Here is a 9754-nt window from a genome sequence, read left to right as displayed (position 1 = left end):
TGAGCCAAACTCTGAGGAGCGTATGTATTCTTCTCGACCCATCCAGATGCGATCGCTCTCCCCATCCTTATAGGTTTCTAGGGTGGCGGCTGAGTTGGACAATTTAGATCGAGCTTGGGCTAGCTCCGTCTATAAGGAACTCAACTCAGTGGCTTGGGACTCCAAATCTTTTTGATAGTCCATGATGAGCAAGTCTTTAGAACTCAGCTCTTTGGCCAAATAGGTCATCTCCTTCTTATGAAATAGCTTGAAGTTGTATAGGGCGGCAGTTTGCCGGGTTAACTCTCACAATGCTTTCTCCTTAAGGGCAAGCTCCTACTGATATTTGGCGTCAACCGCTTGGTGGAGGGCTTTAAGTTTCTTCTTGTCATCCTGTAAGAGATTTATCGCCTGTAGGGTCTCATTGAGAGTTTGTTCCTGAGCTTCATTTAGCTTTTTCAAAGATTCCACCTTCGCCTGCAGTTGATGCACTACTGGAATGGGGTTGGAGGGATGGGATTCCAGGTCAGCGATACAGTCTTTCAAGATTTTGTTCTACCGATAGGTGTCCATAGCTAGTTGGCTCAAACGCAACCCCGAGGTGAAGAGCTAACCAAAGGGAAGGTCAGTCAAGATCGGAAGAAAAAGGCAATAAAGGGAGTTGAAGGCTTATCGCAGTAGCATCTTTAGAGAATACATCTACTTGGGCAGGAAATGCACTGGCATCTATTTGATCCATACTCTCCATCCAGGCGTCTGCCAACAACCCCCGCAACACGACTGTTCCAGAGGGAAGAGAGGGATCATGAAATAGCCCTCACTGGGAAAGCATAATAGCATGAAAGTGGAATAGATGAGACTTGGAGGAACTAGAAGCAGTCTCGCTAGGAGCAGGCCAGGTGGAAGTAGAAGGCCTGGAGGATGAGGGCCTGATCGGGGCAGTTGGCGGAGATCGCCTCTCAGGAGTGCTTTCTTCCCTCCCGACTGGGGTTTTCCCTCGATCGGGCTCCGTTGGAGTCCCAAAAGGAATGGTAGAGCCGCCCGGGGGCCCCGACTCTAGGATAGAGGCTAGGGTAGGCCTGGGTATCTGGGCCGCGACGGATGCCCCGGTAGGTTTGGATCTTTTCCGATACATAAGCGACTGCTCATCCGAATCTAATGTCTCTTGGAGTGACAAGTAGGAGGAGCAGACGGAGTCTTCTGAGTGGGATGAGAAGAAGAACGAAATGCTGCGTCACTTGAGTAGCGGAAGGACGAGAGATAGAAATATCTATGGCCATCAAGGAGGTAGTTGGAGCAGATGGTGAGCTACCTCACTCGCCCAAGGTTATTCACCCCCAGCGATTTATTTCCATGACACTCAGTGGAAGAGGCCTAGACAAGGACGCTCGGGCGAGAGTGTCTGTTGTGGCGGAGAAAGGGTTACAGTGAGGAGGCAAGAGCACACCAAGACAGTTGTGGTATTTACCCAAAGAGTGTGGCATCTCTAAAGAAACAAAGCTTAACCCAAATAGGTACAAAATGCCCTCTAACAGTAGTTCGTGCAATCAAAATGCCAGTCTGCTAGTTGTGCCGATGCCTCTATAAAAGCCGGATATGAGTGAAAGTCTCCTAGCGAGGGAGCCGAAGGAAGAGCAGATTGGTGCTGGATGGGCCATGATATGACAGAAGGGAATTTGAGAAAAAAGTACTTCTCTTTCCACTCTGACTCTTGAGGAGGCGTGGAAGCAAAAAGGGTTGTCTTAGTATAAGCCTGGAAACGAAAGAGACCCTCACTATAGCGTCGAGGAGTGAAAAGACAGTGAAACAAGCGAGGCGTCAAGGAGATATCACACAAGCGACAGATGAGGACAACCCCGCATAGAATCCGAATGGAATTAGGGACAAGTTGACAAAGGGAGATATGGAAGTAGCGACTCGTGTCGGAGAAAAAATAGTGAATAGGAAAGCAAAGGTCAGCCATAATTTGTTCCTTGAAGAAAGTCTTATAGCAATCAGGGAGCCGGTGGGGATGATGAGTTTCGGAAGGTATGATAATGTGTATATTGGTGGGTACCTCATATGTAAAGCGAAGATCATCTAGATATATACTACTAAAGGTTGAAATTGCACGAGCGGACCATAACTCTGAAGGATCCATTAGTTGGTTAAAGAAAGAAGAAAGGGAGGAAAAACAAAATCACAGAAGAAAGGAGAGAAGGAAGGATGTTTATGACTAGCAACAGGAAATTCAAGGGAGAGGTCAATGGAGGTTTCTGTTAGTGCGAGAAGCATCCGACGATCGAACCTAAGTTTTGATAATGACAAAGGAGTCAAAGTTAAGCTTATTTGTGATCTAACATGTCTGATGGAGATTGCAGGAAAGTCCTAAGTGTTCTTAGGCAAAAGTCCTAGCTGCGGTTATGTAAGGTGAAAACCCTAGGGGGTGGTAACCCTAGATCGTAGGGGGCGGTAACCCTAGGTGGAGGAAAACCCTAAGGGGCGGCAACCTTAGGTCCTAGGGGTTGGTAACCCTAGGTGGAGGAAAACCCTAAGGGGCGGCAACCTTAGGTCCTAGGGGGTGGTAACCCTAGGCAGAAAGTCCAGTCGGTCTGGAGGACTGGACTGGCACTAGGTAATTTCTCCTGAGGGGAGTAGGTGAGGAATCGTTCCCCGCAGAGGGAACAGTAGGCGTCGGGTCGACCTGGGATTTTCGGTCGGAGATCCAAAGTCAGACCCGGACAGTCCGATGACTGCCACACTCTATATTCATACTGTTATTTATGTGCTAACATTGTCTTGCAGGGTATGTTGTTGTTTTGAGACTAACATGTCTTGCAGGTACAAAAAGAATAAGCTAAGCCTCGGATGAACAGTGTCCGAGGCGCTTCCATGGAGCTTGGAGGCGCTTCGGGTGCAAAGGAGCTGAAGTCTGCGCGGCAGTGCTGGAGGCGCCTCGGATGGAGTTGGAGGCGCCTTGGATTGGCTTGAAGGCACCTTTAAGTGGATGAGTTACGACCAGGTCCGTTCTGATCCACGCAGCTGACTCGGCTTGTTGGAGGCGCCTCCAGCAGTGTATAAAAGGAGCTCTTGAGCAGCAAGTTAAGGAATCAATTCTTAAGCGACCTTTTTGCATCCAGCTGCTTACGAGAAGCTCCAACGAAGCTACAACTTGATGCCGACGACCCGGAACTCTAAATCTAACATTTCACTTGTTGTTGGTATATTCTTTTATTACTGTTAATTGTACTTGCTTGTAAAAGATTTTTGATATTATAGTTGTTGCCCACCGGAAGCGATCAACGATCGCGGACCTTGGAGTAGGAGTCGCCACAAACTCTGAACCAAGTAAATATCCTGTAACCTTATGTGTTTGTCTTTTCTTTACTGTTTCTGCTGCTTTAACTTGAACAATTTACGAATTTGAAACGTGTGAAAGCCACGAGCGCTATTCACCCCCCTCTAGCGCTTCTCGATCCAACAATTGGTATCAGAGCGGGGTAGCGTTGATCTAGTGCAACCACCAATCACGCATTTCTTTCGTGGTGTTTTCTATTTTCGAAGTCGATTGGAATTAGCATAATTGCTATTTTCTGATCAAGTTCTCTTCGTTATCGAACTCTTTTCTCGAAGTTGGTGCAACACCACTCGAGAACATAATTTACCCTTATTTTCATACCGCACTATTAATCCAGGATCAAGTCCTGGGATAGTCTTTTGTTATTTTTCCTTGTCAGATCTAAATGACCCAACAAGAAGGCTACAACACTGTCCGCCCCCCGCTCTTCACCGGAGAGGACTTCGCTTACTGGAAGGGTAGAATGGAGAACTTCCTGAAGATCCAGTTCGAGATGTGGATGATCGTCAAGACTGGATATGAACTACCAACTGACGGAGATGACAAACCAACACCCTGCGAAGACTGGGATCCAACATTAATCAAGAAGGTGGAAGCAAATGCCAGAGCAACGTGCACCCATCAGTGCGGATTGATGAAGGAGGAGCTAAACCGCGTCGGCCCATTCTCGAGCACCAATGAGCTATGGGAGAAGCTGATCGAGCTGTTGGGACTTTCGGACCGCAAAAATCGCTTTTTGCGTTGCGGAAACCCCGAAGTCTTGCCACGGATCTGTGCAAAGACATATAAAATAAATCATGTACATGTTTTATCCTAGATCTACACTAGATCTACATGAAAAAGGGAAGTATACCTTTGAAGCGAAGCCCTTCGCAAATCCTGCTCGTCCAAGGTCCGTCGGATCTCAAATGTGTTCAAGTGTACACACCTCTAGAAGTATCCACACGAACAAGAGATGGAGAGGAAACCTTAGAGTGTGCTAGCACCCCAAGGAGTCTCGGCCAAGGAGGAGAGGGAGAGAAGAGAAGAAGAGAGGAAGGAAGAAGATAGATTGAATGAGCACACAATGCTATTCAAGCACCATTATGTGGCCGACCACATTTAGAGGGTTTTAAACCTCCATGGGATACCAAGAATGATGGCTCTTGGTCTCCCTCATGAAGTGGCACTTGGTCAAGTCAATCTTGACTAAGTAAAGAAGCCTTGATGATGTGGAACACCATCATTGGCCGACCCCATGCCATGTCACAATGAGGTGACATTTGGTCAAGTCAAACTTGACCATTCATCTTCCCTTCTCAAATCAAGTCAAACTTGACCTCTTATCTCCCATGGTTGATCAAATCTAACCATTTGATTCGAACCAATTTAATTTAATGAATATATATTTATTGAATTAAATTGACTCAATGAATCATAATCTAATTAGACTCATTGGAAACATGAATCAAATTGAGTCCAACTCAATTAGTCTAATTTGGATTACTTTTAATCCAATTTGGTTCATCACATGAACCTAATCCTCTTGGTTCATCATATGAACCTAATCTCCATTTAATTGCCCTTTGTGTGTGACCCTATAGGTTCTTGTAACGTTGGCAATGTTCCTAAACTCATTTAGAAATATAAGTAATGAGCGGTATCTAGCAACACATCATTACTACCCAAGTTACAAGAATGTTGAGATCCAACATCACCTTGTGACTACTAATTGTGACTCTCACAAAATTTGACAATGTCCTTCTATCCTTGACATCTAGATTGATCAATTTGAGGCATAGACCGTGTCATCCTCTAATCAATCTATATCTTGAACTCCAAGTAAACTCACTCTAATCAAATGAGCTCAATATCTCATATTGACTCATTTGGGAATGGCCATGCACTTAGTGATCTCACTCTATCAAGAATAATGATGTCACTCCCGTCATATAGGAGGGATAGATCCCATCTACATCACTCATTTCCCTCCGCATAATTTGTTATATACCCATTAATCGCCTTTATAGTCCACCCAGTTACGGGTGACGTTTGACGAAGTCAAAGTATGCAACTCCTTATGTAGGGAACCATGGTGACTTCAGGTCCAAGGACTAATAGTTACATGAGAAAGTATATGACACTAATATAACGATCCATGATACTTTCTCATAGCGGGTCATTCAGCATACATTCTCCAATGCATACCCATGTGTCAACTTGATATCTCTATATCCATGACTTGTGAGATCAAGTCATCAAGTTGACCTACATGCTAGTCTCGTCACATTAACATTGTCCCTGAATGTTAATACTTGACTAGGAATGATTAAGAGTAGTGTTCTCTAAATCATCTCACTATCGATTCAACCAATCAATTGATATAGATAAGAACCTTCTACTCAAGGACGCTATTATACTTAGTTATTTGACACCAATACAAGTAAGTATAATAACCATAAAGAAAATACCTTTATAAATATATAGGAATATGATACATCGAGTCCATACAACAATCATCATATGATTGACTCTAGGGCTCTAACTAATAATCTCCCACTAACACTAGTGCCAATTAGTGTAGGCTCTAAGGCCCAATGACCTAGTGTGACCATCATGCTTTCTCTGTGCCAAAGCCTTGGTCAAGGGATCAACTATGTTAGCCTCTGTGGGTACTCTACAAATCTTCACATCTCCTCTATCGATGATCTCTCGAATGAGATGGAAGCGCCGTAGTATGTGTTTGGTCCGCTAGTGTGAGCGAGGTTCCTTAGCCTGTGCAATTGCTCCATTGTTGTCACAATGGAGTTATATAGGATTGGCTATGCTAGGAATCACCCCAAGCTGAGTAATGAACTTACGGATCCAAACTGCCTCCTTTGCTGCTTCTGATGCAGCAATATACTCGGCCTCTGTTGTAGAATCAGCAACTGTGTCCTGATTCGAACTCTTCCAGCTCACAACACCACCATTCAAGAAAAACACGAACCCAGACTGTAATCTATAATCATCCTGGTCAGTTTGGAAGCTGGCATAACTGTAACCCTTTACAGCTAGCTCATCATCGCCTCCATATATCAAGAAATATTCTTTAGTCCTTCTCAAGTACTTAAGAATATTCTTGACCGCTATCCAGTGACACTCACCTGGATCTGACTGGTATCTGTAGGATCGAAAAGAATTTAGATATCTCCACAATAGCATGATATTGTCCACTTTGGGCCTAAGCCCTCATGGTTTTGCTCTTGGGCTCTACCCAAAAGGCCTCATGCCAATGGAGATATCTTTCTCTTATAAACCTATGATCTTTTCCATGTGTTTTCAATGTGGGACTATGTTTGCAACCTTGCAACCCTAACAATCCCCCCCTCAAACAAAGGACCACGGGCTTTCGACGTCCGATCCTCGACCCACCAGGTCTTCCTGCCCCTCGGTCTACCCGACCTACTAGGACTTCTTTGCCTAGTCGCAACTAGGACTTCCTGCCCCTCGGTCTACCCGACCTACTAGGACTTCCTTGCCTAGCCGCAACTAGGACTTCCTTCCCCTCGGTCCACTCGACCTACTAGGACTTCCTTGCCTAGCCGCAACTAGGACTTCCTGTCTGGTGTCTGGTTCTCTTGATCCGAACATAGGAGCCCCCACTTTCTTTGTTCGAGATCAATATTGTACTCACATGGTTCAATCAGACCATAGCTCTTGTACACAGTCGGTGGTTAAACCTTCTGGCAGTCCGGGCTCTGATACCAATTGTAGGATCGAAAAGAATTTAGATATCTCCACAATAACATGATATTATCCACTTTGGGCCTAAGCCCTCATGGTTTTGCTCTTGGGCTCTACCCAAAAGGCCTCATGCCAATAGAGATATCTTTCTCTTATAAACCCATGATCTTTTCCATGTGTTTTCAATGTGGGACTATGTTTGCAACCTTGCAACCCTAACAATATCTACTTGTCATGCTCAAAGCATACGATACATCAAGACGAGTACATAGCATAACGTACATGATAGATCCTATGGCTGAAGCATAAGAGATCTTAACTATGCGGTCTCTCTCCTCTCTAGAAGAGGGACTTTGAGTCTTCGAAAGACTCACACTATGTGACATCGGCAGAAATCCTTTCTTGGAATTCTGCATGGAAAATCGTAGTAATACCTTGTCAACATATGTACTCTGACTTAGGCCAAGCAATCTCTTAGATCTATCTCTATAGATTTTTATGCCTAGAATGCAGGCTACTTCACCTAAGTCCTTCATTGAGAAACAATTCCCCAGCCAAGTCTTGACAGACTGCAGCAAAGGAATGTCATTCCCAATGAGTAGTATGTCATCCACATACAATACAAGGAAGACAACTGTGTTCTCAACAACCTTCTTGTAGACACAGGGTTCATCTTCATTCTTGATGAAACCAAATTGTTTGATCACATCATCGAATCGAAGATTCTAGCTTCGAGAAGCTTGCTTTAGTCCATAAATGGACTTATGCAGCTTGCATACTCTGTCAGTATGCTGTGGATCTACAAAACCCTCAGGTTGTGTCATGTACACATCCTCGAGCAAGTTTCTATTCAGAAACACGATTTTGACATCCATCTGCCAGATCTCATAATCGTGGTATGCTGCAATAGCAAGCATGATCCGAATGGACTTAAACATCGCTACTGGAGAAAGGTTTTATCATAGTCAATACCATGAATTTGCTTGAAACCTTTTGCTACCAAACGACCCTTATAGATAAGTCCATCCATGTCAGCCTTTCTCTTAAAGATCCACTTACACCCAATGGATTTGACACCTTCAGGTGGATCAACCAAAGTCCATACTTGGTTGGTGTACATGGATTCCATCTCGGATCTCATGGCCTCTAGCCACTTCTCAGAATCTGGTCTCATCACAGCTTCCTAATAGGAGGTACGCTCATTCTCAATGAGTATAACGTTATCATGGTCAGACAAGAGAAATGAGTATCTCTCAGGCTGATGACGTACTCTATCAGACCTGCGAAGAGGTAGGTCTACTTGAACTGGTTGTTGTTCCTCAACTCCTTGTGGAACAATCTCATCATCCACAACTCTTTGTGGCTCCAGTTCAACTTCCATCAAGGCTTCAGTGCTATGGTCCATATCTTGAACTTCTTCAAGATTAAATGTACTGCCACTAGTTTTTCTAGAAACAAAGTCTCTTTCTAGAAATACCCCAGTCTTAGCCACAACTACTTTGTGTTGACTGGGAATGTAGAAGTAATATCCCTTCGTTTCCTTGGGATATCCTATGAAATAGCACTTATTGGATTTGGGTCCTAGTTTGTCCGAGACTTGACGTCGAACGTAAACCTTACAACCCCAAATCCTCATAAAAGACACCTGGGCATCTCTCCCAATCCATATCCTATATGGTGTCTTTATCACAGCCTTGGATGGAACACGGTTAAGTATGAAGGTTGCTGTGTCTAGAGCATAGCTCCAAAGAGATATAGGAAAATCTGTGTGACTCATCATAGATCGCACCATATCTAATAGGGTATGATTCTTCCTTTCGGATACACCATTCCACTATGGTGTTCAAGGAGGAATGAGTTGGGATAGAATCCCACACTCAGCTAGATAGTCACGAAACTCATGGCTAAGGTATTCACCACCTCGATCTGATCGAAGTATCTTAATACTCTTGCCAAGTTGGTTTTGTACTTTATTCTTGAATGCTTTGAACATTTTAAAGGATTCTGGCTTATGTGTCATCAAATATACATAACCACATCTACTGAAGTCATCAGTAAATGTAATGAAGTACCTATAACCACCTCTGGCAGCAAAAATGAAAGGGCCACATACATCACTATGTATAAGTCCTAACAAGTCAGTCGCTCTTTCGTTGTGTCCACTAAAGGGAGTCTTGGTCATCTTGCCTAGTAGGCATGACTCGCATGTCTCATATAATTAAAAATCAAATGAGTCCAGCAAACCATCTTTATGGAGCTGGGATAAGCGTTTTCCATTTATATGACCTAAGCGACAATGCCAGAGATAGGTTTGGTTCATTTGATTTGAACCTTTTGGTACTTATGTTATAGATAGGGTTCTCTAAGTCTAGAATATAGAGTCCGTTCATCAGAGGTGCATTACAATAGAACATATCATTTAAGTAAACGGAACAACATTTGTTCTTTATTACAAAAGAAAAGCCTTTCTTGTCCAAACAAGAGACTGAAATGATGTTCTTAGTAAGAGCAGGCACATAACAACATTCATCTAATTCTAGTACAAGCCCAGAGGGCAGAGATAGATAGTAAGTTCCTACAGCAACAACAGCAACCTGTGCTCCATTGCCTACTTGTAGGTTCACCTCGCCCTTCGTCAATGCCCTGCTATTTCTCAGCGCCTGCACATTAGTACAAATGTGAGAAGCACATCCAGTATCCAATACCCATGATGCAAAAATAGATAGATTGACT

This window comes from Zingiber officinale, chromosome 10A, assembly GCF_018446385.1.
Source record: "Zingiber officinale cultivar Zhangliang chromosome 10A, Zo_v1.1, whole genome shotgun sequence".
Classification (NCBI taxonomy): domain Eukaryota; kingdom Viridiplantae; phylum Streptophyta; class Magnoliopsida; order Zingiberales; family Zingiberaceae; genus Zingiber; species Zingiber officinale.
Note: the sequence above shows the minus strand (reverse complement) of the source record.